Source organism: Etheostoma cragini, chromosome 2 (genome assembly GCF_013103735.1).
Source record: "Etheostoma cragini isolate CJK2018 chromosome 2, CSU_Ecrag_1.0, whole genome shotgun sequence".
Classification (NCBI taxonomy): domain Eukaryota; kingdom Metazoa; phylum Chordata; class Actinopteri; order Perciformes; family Percidae; genus Etheostoma; species Etheostoma cragini.
In genome coordinates, this window is record NC_048408.1 from 18,938,658 (window position 1) to 18,952,311 (window position 13,654).

The window sequence follows — 13,654 nt, forward strand, 5'->3', positions numbered from 1 at the left end:
AAGTGACCAGTGTGGAAGTAGCACATTATATAGATAATTGCTCAGTATATACTAATGCTAGACCTTTTGAGTAAATGAATGATGAGTTAATCTATTTTCCACCACCTTTCTTTATGTCAGTTCAACAGGAGTTTCCGCTTAACTAAATCTACTCCTCAGAGTTCACCACACATAAACTACTCAAATGAATCAAGTCCCTGCCATTTGTTCTGTATATTGGTGTCCACATCCAGACCTAATTTTGTATAGACCTCAGAACCCTGACAGCTCTAGCAGATGTGTTCTCACATTAACTATCACAACCATGGCCTTACCATGTCCTGTCCCAGGTTTTTCCACTGGGACAAGCCGCTCAGTATCGCAACTCCTATCTTTGAGAACACAGTAATAGCCAGTAAGTGTACAGTATATCCAGGACTGGAGAAAAACTGACCCTCATTTGGACTGAGACCTTCTGGAACAAATTTAAGATGGATGCAAGAGATAGTTTCTCTTAGGCGCTGACTGCAATAGGTCTGACCACTTGGGCTCTCTCGTTTTGTCTGACTCTAAGGGCCCTAGCTTGCATCTGGTGCAGTGCAAAGCCCGAAGCTAGTTTAAGAAAGACGCAGTTGTCAATGTCCCGTCCAGCCCCCACATCGTTAAAATAGCAAATGCACCTGCGCCCATCTTTGTGCGAATGGGCTTGCTGGTCTTGCTGGGAGGTGTGTTCAGGGGAATTTTTAATTAATTTTTACATAAGCTATAGCTATATATTGCTATCTTGAGGCAGCAGGAAGTGATCACGCCATTGACGAGCAAAAAACTTGGTCTTAAGTCAGTAGCGGAGCATTTCATTGTTATTTTAACAGCAAATTAGTGAAATGTGCGCACACACACACAGACAGGGAAGCGCAGCAACATACCAACATGCAAAAGATTACAAATAAAAAATATGACTGTGCAAATCATCAAATAATAGCAATGCACCAAGGTACAACGCGTATGGCTTTTAAAGGGAATGAGAGATGACACTCTGATTGGTTTACTGCATGTTATGCGAAAAAACACACCTATGAATCAATGAAGAAATGAAGACATTAAGTACAACCCTTTTGAACCATGCGCCCTGCCCACAAACCTTTTTTTCTGACGTCAAACCAGCACAAGTGGATTTGGACATGCCCTAAATGCACCTGTGCCAGGCGCTTCACACCAAGATAGTAAAAAGCGGATGTGTTTGTTTTTTTTCGTGACCCCGTAGCTGCTGGTCCAGGTTCGTGTGTGTGTGTGTGTGTGTGTGTGTGTGTGTGTGTGTGTGTGTGTGTGTGTGTGTGTGTGTGTGTGTGTGTGTGTGTGTGTGTGTGTGTGTGTGTGTGTGTGTGTGTGTGTGTGTGTGTGTGTGTGTGGAGGATTCTTCTTTATTTGCAGAATCTCTGTCAAAAAGAGCCTTCTGTCAAAAGAAATACAGTGTAAAAGCAGTTTATTTGACAAGCCAGAGTTGTTAGCATTATTATATACTTCCCATTTTGGATTTAACGTAATTTAAAACAGAACACAAGGCTGTTGCAGTTACTCATTTTGTGACCATTTGGTAATGGGAGTGCTTTTAAAGCACTCTGTCACCCAGCCTGATTACTCTGAAGGTAAAAGTTCCTTTCCAAGCGTTGCTCTGTTAGTAAGCCAACCGCTTAAAGAAACAGAATAGGCTTTGCTCCTATGATGGACTTCTTGCTAATAATTAGGTCACTGATTTTGACATTGATTTTGTGTCAGCAGAGCATGTATAGGGTCCAAGTTGGACAGCACTAATGACTTCCAAATAAACAGTAAAGCGAGAGGAGAGAGGCACTTACTGCTGCAGTACGTGACGTCCGCAGCCGTCCCAGAGAACCCAGGCCGCTGTTTGCCTCTGCTTTTTCGAAACCGCTCGTTAAGCAAATAAACCACGCTAATGATGGCACACGGCAGAAAGTCAACGTAGTTCGTGTTGTTGATTGATTTATTGTTTGTTTGATTCGCTTCGTTTGAAAGCGAGGCTGGTAGTATTGAGTAGTGTTTTCCAGACGGCATGGAAATGCAGAGACTCATGATGTGATATTCAAAAGACTGTTGTCATCAGAGGAACGTCAAGCTTGCAATGGGCCGCAAAAGAAGGCATCATTTTGTTTGACCACCAGATTGGCTGACTGGTGTTTGACTTTGGGAATTATTGAGAACTATTAATGATGGAGGGATAACAAACACACTGTAATATTATTCTCCTTTTTTTATAGACTTTAGGTTGCTCTCGGCATGCCTCTGAGAATAACTTGAAATTTTTCTTTTGCCTCAATCAAACAATATAGATATGTACAGTATGTTGGGATGCTCATTTGCATATTGTTTTATTCTATGTGAGTTTTTTTTTAGTGATTCATGAGGTTGTCATTTATTCTAAATATACAGAAAAATCAATCAATGAACTTTTTTGCACATAGCCCTTCACAGCAACCAGCAGGTATCCAAAGTTCTTTATATCAAGGAACAAGGTACAACAGTGACAAATGGGCATTGTAAGTAATCAAAGCCTAAAATGGCATGTTAGAGTCACTTATTTTGTCTTACTAAGACAGACACTTCAAGTCCTTGTTTTTGTCCCACACACCTGCATTGAAGAGTTGTTTGAACGTGCAAATGTAAAAAAAAAAAAGGTCTAAGAGTTAAAAACCAAAACATATCCATATATGGGGTATAATAAGGAAACAAGGAAATCTTTCATTTACTGCAATATAGGTACTATAAATACAAAGATATGAACATTTGCTTAATGCCGTCCCTTTCATTTTGCCAAAGACAGGGTTCAAACTGTGACTCAAGTCCGTCCATCCTATTCTGTAGAGCCCCACTGTGTACGGCCTATTTTTATTCCCCTTAATAGTCTTATCTCAAAGCCCATATTTTTTCCACTTCCTGGGACCTAACTACTAATATCAATATTCTAAAACCATCAGTTCATTTGATTTTCTGAGCAGGAACATGAGAACAGTAGATTAAGTTTCTAATTTGTGACTCATGCATTTCAGGTTTGAAGTAATTTCAAGTTTTTTTTAAAAGCGTTTTTACCATATTATTTTATATTTTACTCAACCTTGCTCCTGTATGGTAATCTCATAGATTAAACTGCTTTACATTTATACTCGTCAAAGATTGACTGTTTTTAGAGGGTTTAAGGTTCCCTAGAGACATCGATGGCAGTGGATGTGTGATGGAATGACAAAAGATGTCCAAATGAAGATGCACCGCAAGTCGCCAGGCCTCCTGTCCCACGCATCCTAACCAGGGAACAATCAATCATGAGTCCTTGTGTCCTTATTTCTCTATCCATCCATCCCGGCATCCATCTCTGTCTTAGACCGGTCGGTGTCACACTGATAGAGTTGTGAAGAAGACCGGACTAACAATGACCTGAGGGACTTGAGTCACATCAACCACAGCCAAGTGATGAATAATCCAGTTTAGGCGCAGCAAGGAAATTAACATTTTTGGACGCTGAAGAAAAACATCTTGAGACGTTTCATCAATCACGCCTTGTTTTGTTCCACTCTGTGGATTGATGCCCCCTTTTATCAGAAAGCATGGGATTAAACTTGGGTTTTTCGTCACTGTCTTAAAATGCCACCTGTTGTACCTTCTTTTTTTTTCTTTCTTTTTGTGGCAGTGTGTATCATGCCTGTTTTTTGTATCTTTTCCTTCAGAGTTTCAGATGGAGGTCTTAAAAGTTCCGTTGTGTAGAATTTCTTCATGTAATGGAACTGAAACCAGTGACTGGTCTGTATGTGAATGTCTTTAAGAGTACATTGGACTGTGTGGTGAATTGAATGAAAAAAAAATCCATACGTTAAAAGATTGTCTGAATGTGGTTTCTGAGTGTGGCTCAGTGCCAGTAGCTTATTTTCCATCACACACGTCTTATTGAAAAGAAATGCTATTCAGTAGGGTTTGGGTATTGTTTGTGCTAAAAGAATCAGCTTTATTTCCCAGGTATGAGGACACATACAAGGAAATTTGCTTTTGATTATGCACTGACCACAATGTGCTTACTTAAACAAAACAAACTACAAAAACAAAAAAAATATATAAACAAACAATATAGATGTATAAAACAATAGTTTTGAAACCGTGCTGGTGCCTGAACTGATACTTAATAAAAGAGGGTAATAGGGTATTTTACAATAACTTTGAATGCACCACAAGGCTTACTAGTTTCAAGTGAAGGCACCGTCTGTGTTGTTCAGGCTAACGTTACCTGCTGTTAAGCGAAGTGTTGAAGCGTAACTCTTGCCTAAAAGCAACCAAGGGTCTTTTTGTGAATATACCCGAGTCGACATTTCGTTAAATGCCTAATTAGGGCGGAAACGCCACTTAAAGATTTACCGTAATTTTGGTATAATGGCCTTATAAATGGGAGTGCTAGGGGCTCTACTATGATAGCATCAAAATTGCTTTTTCCCTGTAGCACAAGGCTACCTAGACAATTTTTTTTTTTAAACACAAAAAGACTCGACACAACAGGTTTGGATTGACTCACTTTAGCTGTGGGTGTTTCAGGTTGCTGACATCTTGCCAGTCAAAAAGTATTGATCTGGCCCCCAAATGAGGCACCGAAATCTGCTTTGGGATTTGGTCCGGTAGATACCGTCCGTTTAGGCACCGGTGCTGTATTAGCACCAGGTTTTGGTACCCAACCCTACAGTTCAGTGATATTGGAGAGAAAATATTCACACCTGGCATTGATATTTAAGGTAACAGCATATGTTATAAGCATTAGGACTTATTTTCAATATAGCTGTTACTTGTGTAAAGCAATTCAAAAAATATTTGGCCGGGAAACGGTAGCAATTTACACCACCTCTATCTTAATCGAAAGTATCCAATAATAATAATGCATTTTAATTATACAGCGCTTTTTACAACGCTCACTTTATTTTTTTCCTTTTTTTTATAGATGCTAACATGTAGCAAACTTTCAAACTAAGATGGTTTCCTCCTTCATGCCTTCTGCTCTGCAAGCTTTGTTGCTATCTCATGGCTTTGATTTATCTCAATTAATTTGCAACAAATGTGTGCTGGTGACAGTTGTTAGCAAGAAATTTCCCGCATAGAATAGCTGTTGGCAGAGATTCTCAGATTACAGGAAGAGACAACTGATGGGGGGGCAGTAGTAGAGGAGAGTGATGGTGTAGATACGGTACAACTAACGGTAGACATTACATAGTTTTGTGCACAAACAACTTCTGTATCATATCATTGATGCAAAATGTTCTTGTTAAATGGGAAAGAAAAGTAAGGATTCCTCCAGCAACATCAAAAAACATTTCCATACAATGTGTGTATATCTTCAGTATTTATTTATTCATTGAATGGCACCATTAACAGCAGTTTAACAAGCAGGTGATGGTACCATGAGATCCGAGACTTTTTTTAATCATAGTTATTTGTGGCCCAGTAAATATGCAGACTGTTTTGAACACATTGGAATGCAGTCCTTGTCATTGCGTTTGAGGATAATGCACCAAAGTTTATAACAATTTCACGGACCACGATGACTCATTTCTCGTTGTTTGGCTGTACTGTTGTGTAAGGGATATTATAGCACATTAAGACCTATCCACCCCACAGCGCTGTGGATCTGATTCGGCATGCATGAGAAAACAACGTTGGTGCCAACACACTCCTCTAACAAAACCATTTAGAATGCAGTTTATCTTGCTGACATTTTTTTTTTTGGGGAGCAAATAAATTGGACAGATGACAGCTTTGAGATTGATTTTGAATAAAGTCATCAGCTTCAGCTAGAGAATGTGTGGTGTGGCAGACAAGGACATGGCAAACAACTTGGAGTGTGGAATAGGAGATTGTCTTACCTTCACTCTTTCTCACCTACACACACACACACACACACACACCACAGTCATTCCTTATAAAATGGAGACAGGCACCTAGACAAGCCCGATATACGGTATAATGCAGGAATGAGGTGTGGCTGGTTCTGCTCAGCTCATCTGCCGACACGGATCACATCCAGATGTCCACCAACATGCCGTTGTTGAAACCGGGGGTGACGTCGTTTCCCCTTCCACTCCCTTCTCCATCCGTTCTTCACAACACGCACAGCCACCACGCTGGCAGTCGCAAGCTTTTTCACAAACTATCAATTGTGCACTATCCATGAAACCGCACATGCTAATAAGAAAGGAGAAAAAAAAAGAATACAGTCAGATATGATTTCACCGGTTCTTTCCCACCAACATCTTTAAAGCAGAGGATGACACAACACTTTGAAACAAACACTTATTGAGCTCTGTGTGCTTTTTAATAGTTGGTCTCATTACCTTTGAGTAATCTGTCTCCTTAAAACTGTTTTAGTGGACATTAGAGGGGATTTAGCTGGTACTACGGGTTTTACTGTAATGCTAATACTCTGACCATGTATGCTGCAATATGAATAATCTATTATATTGTGGTATATTACCCACCTACACATCAGCTATTGGACTAGGTCATGATGGATGATTTCAGTCGTCACAGAGAGCTTAGGTTCAGTAACTTTTTACCCTTTTACTTAAAGTTAATTGCATCATTCTACAAAATCTTTTTTTCATATTTTATGTTTTTTTCAGTTAATTAATGGAGGGTGTCTGCTCACTTTGCTAAGGTGGAAGTCTGACATACCACTGTGGATACTTTATTCTTTCACTCCAGGATGCTGAGTTGGGGTGCTGAACCAATTGTCGGTTGAATTTTATTTTGCTAATACCGGGTTTGCTCAACCTTTTACTTGGCTACAATATACCTTAATTCTTGTACCACACAAAGATTTTGAATATTGCTTTATCTAGTTACTCCTTTCTTACATAATTGATCTACTGTACAACACACTTGGATTGGGCAAAGTAGCAAATAACTTGGCACAAAAAGTAAGGAGCTTTGTGTTTGGTATATCATTTTTCTGTGGTAACAATGCTTTTGGCAATATGTAAGGAACATGCGTTTGTGGGATGAGCATCCCATGAAAAATTTGCCAAATCTCTACTGCCAATGCCAAACAACATATTCTGCCATTGACTCGCTTAGTGTTTAGTGGATTGGATCATTGAAGTTTAAAGAAACAAGAAATATTGCCAGTTTAACAATTTATTCATTTCTCAGACAAGAGCCTCAGTAGCGTGTGGAAGAGTCATACACAGCCTGGCACCTCCTCATGCTGTGGGAGGACATCCCATTCTTCAACCAGCATTTGTCGAAACTCAGCCATTGTGGTTGCGTTGGTCACTTTGGCACGAACAGCACGCCCAAGCTGATCCCACAAGTGTTCAATGGGGTTGAGGTCAGGACTGCTGGCAAGCCATTCCATCCTCTCCACTCCCACATTCTGGAAGTAGTCTCTGATAAACCCAGCCCTGTGGGGGCGAGCGTTGTCATCTTGGAGGATCGAGTTCGATCACAGACTGTGGAGATATATGATGGCCACAGGTTGCAAAATCAGACACCTGATTGTCAGCACCTGGGGATACTCAAAACAAGAGTCAATAGCAACAGCAAAGAAAAGCTGTTTGGCTCTGGCACATTTTTCATGGGCGCAACCCACATACTCATCCCACAAAGCCATGTTCCTTACAAATGTGGCACCATTTGAAAGGGAACTAAACAGGCTTTCCAACAGTATACGATTTATTGCCAAAAAGCATTGTTACCACAGCGAAATAATCTACCAAACACAAATTTCCTTACTTTTTGTGCTACGTTTACATATTTATTGGCTGTACTAAAAACATTATTGTTAACATCGCAGTAGCTTAAAGGCTTTATATTGACTTTTATTAGGTTGTTTATTCCCTTTTTAGAATAGATCAAAGGAAGCCAGTACACTCAGGCACTGCAGACTACAAAGATATTTATGACCATTACAATCAACCAGTTTTTGAGTCATAACTAACAGAAGTTTATACATGTGCTCCATGTTCTGGTCATTAGTTGCTGTAGCTTATAGTGCTTTATAAATTTAATAATGTGAAATGAAAGAAAGAACTGCTCTATGAATCTTAAGTTTTTCATGAAAGTCTCAATTGTCAAACGTTTTGATAAGGAAAATCCTTAAAAGCCAGTTAAGAGAACACTTGTAAATGTCACCATATTGTTTATCATTAAAAGGTTTAGAAATTCGGACACAAACATAGTTTTACATGCTTGCACCTAAAGCAACATAATGCAAAAACAGCTGGTTAACCCATATCACAATCAAGCTAGTGTGCACCATTGATGTTCCATACAGGTGTTGTCAGTATAGGCATGCTTTTGGGTAACTTGTTTGATTGGATTTCTGCTGCACTGTTACTACTAGGACCACAGTATTACTATTCTCCTCATAGAAATTATTGGGAAAATCTTACACTAATACTGTAAAAGACATAAAGGAAGAAAACCTTTACCATTGACCATCACTGTACAACATTATCAGTGGTAATACATCAATCATATGAATAGTAGGAAGTATCAGGATGTTATGGTTTGACTTTGTTTAGTTTTTTTGGGGAGAAGTGCCTATTGCTTGTGGTGTGTATACTATTTAACGGCAAAGTGATGTAGATTTGCTGCAATTTTACCCTGGAGAGCATTTGCAGGCATACTGTCTGGGGAAAGCACATAAGCCGTATGTGGAGGTGGTATTGGTGGTTGGGAAGCGCTGCAAGCTGCCTGTTCCTTTGGCTCAGGGAGGAGGATTCCCTGCCATTTAATGGTACCTTAGACTGACTCAGGCTTGGCCCAGCAGGTTGCTTTTGGCTAACGCAAGTGACAGCGGGAACAAATCTCCTCCTCTGTTTATTTAATTGTTAACCGCTCCGGTTTGGAGGCCTTGTTCAAAGGGCCGACTAGCAGAGAGCTGCCTCGCGTGCCGCTCAGACTTGGGTTAGCATGGGTCATCCCACGTAATGAGTGGAAGGACTTACTTTACAGATTTTGCCTTTACCCAACGCCACCACGTGGTTCCCATTTAAGCACAAGGGGAAGATTGCACCTTCATCTGCTGGGCATTTTTATGTGTTTGTGTGTGCAAGTGCACATATATACATCTGCTATTTAGCAATCTGTGTGTGCGTGCACACAGATGAGTGCGTATGTTTAAGAGTGTAAGTGCCTTCTCTGAGTGTGAGATCACTGTGTTTGTACTGAAAGTCTACACCACATGTCCAGCACATGTTGTTACGTTGTGACTGGCACACAGTCCATATTTATATCTGCTGGAGAAGCTCAGAGGCCAATGGCCAACCTGTGATGGGATGGAGTTCGAGGTAGACGTTAGAGCAGGACTTCACACACACATACACAGACACGAACACATAGAGTCTGGTAGAGAGAAGGGTGCACTAATCTTACAGATGCACTGTGCAAAGACAGCGAGGCAAGGAGAATGAAGGGGCGAAATGAGAGGAGGGCAAGGGAGGGAACTACAATTTTTTTTTTACATGAAGCCCTTTTTAAAACCCAGCTAATGTGCAAGGCAGCACATTAAAATGATAACACTTAGGGGGACCCTGTAGTCGATAGGGAGAGGAGAAAGACTCCAATCGACAGTTTGTGCATTCTGTTTACCCCCATACATGCATTTTTGCGTTTATTTGCCACAAAAGCGCTATACAGTTTAAGGAGCTTTTGTTGTGTTGGGACCTTTGTTGTGAAAACCGTTCACTCAACTTTTATGTGTTGAGTATTTGTTAGTTCAGTAATAGTTACTGACACGTTGTACTAAAATGTTTGCACAAGGTAACTGTAAACATACCAGATGTACTGCTATTGCATTAGAGAGGTAATTGAGGTTTTTGAGGAAATTTAAGTGATAGGTCTCACCTAATCTTTAAAGTGATACTGTTCATATCTGTCCCATTAGAAACTATTTTTGCAAAACAGGTCACCTTTCAAGTGGGAAATGCTTTGTGCCCCTTCCCTTTCATCTGTTATCTGATAACGTTGCATGTGTGCTATCAGACACAATATACAGGCCAAACTAAGGATGAGAATCCCCCCCCCCCCATTGACAAAAGCATTTATAACCTAGGTTTGCCTCACAATTTGAATAATAGGGCCTTTATTGGCGTCTTTTTTTGTGGAAAATGTTCACTTTGGTTTGATCTGTTAAGGGCAGTGCACAGATCTGTGCTGCTTGAACAAGACGGGCCCCTAAAAAAAAAAAGCCTTTGATCTGTTATCTAATCATTCTCATCTGTTTCACTCTTTGCTTAATACCACCCTCCCGTTTTGTACTATTGTCACACAATCAAGAGAGACCGTACGTGTTTTAGTGTGGGCATAGACCTTCATTGTCCAGACTAAAGAGGATAAACATAGAAACAGAAATATAACATATGTTTTTAGGAATTACTTATTGACCAATCTAGTGTTTTAACATCCTTTTTGGTGGATTTCTTAATATTTTGCCATTTTTGTTTGTGTTCCAAGGTAATCTAGCCTGGAAACCAGATCAACCCGCAAGCTCATGTAACCTTTGCTCTGGCAGATATGTCTGGCTCCCCTCACGGTTAGACAGATTTCCATTTGACCAGGCCCGGAGCGGACCAATCACAACTGTTTATCTAATATGGGGCAGGTTTAGGACGATGACCATCCTGTAGGTCTGTCATCGCAATTCCCCACGCTCAGGAAACTGAGATCAAAGGTCAAGCTAAGCAGTGCAGATCCAATAATAATCAAAATTATGTTACTATATTGCCTATTTCCCTATTGCCTCAAATGTTTCAGAGACATATTTTAGTGTACTGTTTCAGCTGTAATTTGAGAAAATTCGTTACCAGGCCATCTTTTTTTCCTTACTGAAAACAGAACAAGCACCACCACAACATGCAGTGTCTCTCAGCACTACAGCACTTGCTTTGATTGGTTATGATTGGTTCATTTTGGATTTAATAATCACCTAAAAGAAGTATTTCAGAAGTTGTAAAACTGTATCTGTACTCTGTATCGACACTCTGTAAGCTTTCCACAGAATTTCTGAATTACTGCTAATGAGTCCTGTGGTCAGTACACACTTTTTCAGCATTCATTTAAAAAAATAAAGTTTCACATAATTTTAGTTCTGCAGTTGATCGATATAACAACTGATAAAGTTCATTTGTAAGGATTAGAAACATTGTACTAAAAGTTGTTGCTGCAGTTAAGCAGTTAACTCATTTACTTTCATGAACTTTTAAATAGAATTAAAAAGGGGATCAATTACATGTTAAAATGTAGAGCCATCTGTGATCTCTCTCTCATGCAGCCCACACATGAACCCACTAGTGGGCAGTAGAGACGGCTGCAGCACACTAGTCATGGTCCTCAGTGAAACTCTTGGTGTTTACACCTACCAACTGGAATGATTCACGGCTGTGTGCTTTCCCTTCCGTGGGATAGATGTGTTATGGTGGTGGAATGATCCAAGTTTAGGGCGGATGAGGTGGGAGTCACAGGATCTCACACAAGATTTGTTAATTTGTTTAATTCCTCTGAGGTTTCTTCTTCTCCTCCAGTAATCAGCAGCTCCTCCTTTTCGCTCATCAGCTGGAGGAGGTGGGTAATTACACGACAGCTGTAGGTGCAGCTGTTTTAATAGCTGCAGCTTGTAGTGCACTGTCAGACTTCATAGCTGCAGTGTGATGATGATGATGTACTGTGCGTGTCATTCATTCATGGGTCTTGGGTGTGTTTGTGTGTGTGAGATTGCAGCTACTAGGACTACACTTACATGTTCACATTATGTGGGTGTACAACTCTGCGTACGCATGTGGTTTTACTCTGTGTCGAACTGTCTGTGCATCCAGGCATGTTTTTCATTGAATGTAGCCCACAGTGGAGCATGTGGTATTGTTGTGTCATAGTTTTGCTGTTTGCTTAGTGCCCTGCATCACTCCTAGCTGTCCACAAGCTATGTGGGAGGCTGTTTCCTCTCAAGATGGGAAGTTGTTTCAGCCACACTATTGGGCTGCACTGTTGGCCAAATATTTATTCTGGCCTCTGTGAGTACAGTGACATTACCCTAATTCCACCACATACTCACTAAGATTTTTAGCAATTATGTTGTATTAGGTATGCATCTTGTATGCCACCCTGGTATGCCAACTGTAGATTTATATTCACATATGTGTTATTGTCATCAGTGTATCCTAGCAAAGTATGTTTAGATCAGGTTGGATGTTTCATGTAAAGCCCTTAGCAGTAGGAGGAATGGTTTTTTTTTATCATGATTGTCTCTGGGTTCTATCTACACGTGTCCACATTGTGTTAAAAAAGAAAGAACCATTGTCCTGAGGCCCAGTGAGGTTTGCCCCTGTCCTGCACCTGTTGTATTTTAGGGACTCACCAATCACCTTACATGGCATTGGAATGACAGTGTCACTGGCCAGCCCGGGGTGAAAAATCTCCTGCCGCTCCCTCTGTGCATGGTGCACCTGACAAATGATTCACTTCCTCCCATTCACTCTATGCCTCTCACACGCTTGCACTAGTAGACTAATTGTCACTAATAGCCTTCTTTGCCACAAAAGGAAAACGTATTTAAAAATGTGCTTTACTTAAACTTATATCCCATGCTTCTGTGAGCTACAAATCTTGTGAGGCTTCTGTAACAGCAGTTTTATACTTCCATAAAACTATATTGCCGTATCTAAATGACAAACACCAGACCACAGTTTTGCTGATTCAACCTGCTTATTTCTTTTTATTACTATAAATATATTTGTGGTTTTCAAACTACTGATAGACCTATCTATCAGAAGTGCCACTAGTAAGGACTTTGAACTTTATCAATAAGAGTTGTCAAAATGACACTCAAGCACAGTGCAAGATCCAATGTAAAGTCCACCAACAGCCACAAACACAGACTGGATCCCACCTTATCTGAGAATTTTCCAGGCAACAACAACTCTGATGTTAATCATGTTTTGCATCCCCACGGATCTTTAGCAGGTACTGTATATACCATTTTGCACTGAACTCTCTTTTCCACAATAAAACATCTCTATCAGGGGTGATATAGCTCTTTGTTTCTTTCTGCTCTCTTTCTCCCTCTGATCAGTACTGTGGGTTAAAACTGTGGAGATGACTCCTCTTCAGTCTGGAACACAACTGTTTGTCGGAAGCATGTCAGATCCGGGAAGTGTATGTGTGTGAGTGCAAGTGTGTGTGTGGCTACCCCCATTTGCATAACCGTTAGGGTGTACTTGTCTGTATGATGCTCACAGACCAGTGTGTATACACGTGTGTTTGTGTCAGCGTCTCGGCATTTGCGCATATGTGTCTCCATGCTTGTGAGTGCACTCTGAGTGAAACAGGGTCTGGCATGCAGATCAAAGTCCCTCCATAACTCCATAGTCAGTTGGTCGGTTGGCCAGCCAACGCATTGCCAGTAAGCTCCATTCATCACAAGGGATGTTGAGTTATTAGACTCAGATTATTTCAATTACAACGCAATTGTTCAAATTCACAGTCTCTCTGTATTTCTCTTACTTTGTTTACAACTCTATCATAATCTACAGAACTAATTTGTATTGTTATTGAATGCTTTAAAATGGTAGTAGAAGTTAAAGATCATTGCTTGTTGCTTGTTCACGTGTATATATATATATATATATATATGCGTGCG

General features: G+C 40.3%; 1 protein-coding gene and 1 long non-coding RNA gene across 2 annotated transcripts in view; one reads left to right on the plus strand and one right to left on the minus strand.

Annotated features, from left to right (window-relative positions):
- The window catches only part of stx8 (syntaxin 8), a 43,879-nt gene that overhangs the window by 10,725 nt on the left and 19,500 nt on the right, over positions 1-13,654 (plus strand). The gene's annotated exons all lie outside the window — the stretch shown is intronic.
- The window catches only part of LOC117935403, a 16,262-nt gene continuing 7,203 nt past the window's right edge, over positions 4,596-13,654 (minus strand). Inside the window, exon 4 of the long non-coding RNA XR_004654753.1 lies at positions 4,596-4,708. This is a non-coding gene — a long non-coding RNA (uncharacterized LOC117935403). The remainder of the gene's footprint in view (positions 4,709-13,654) is intronic.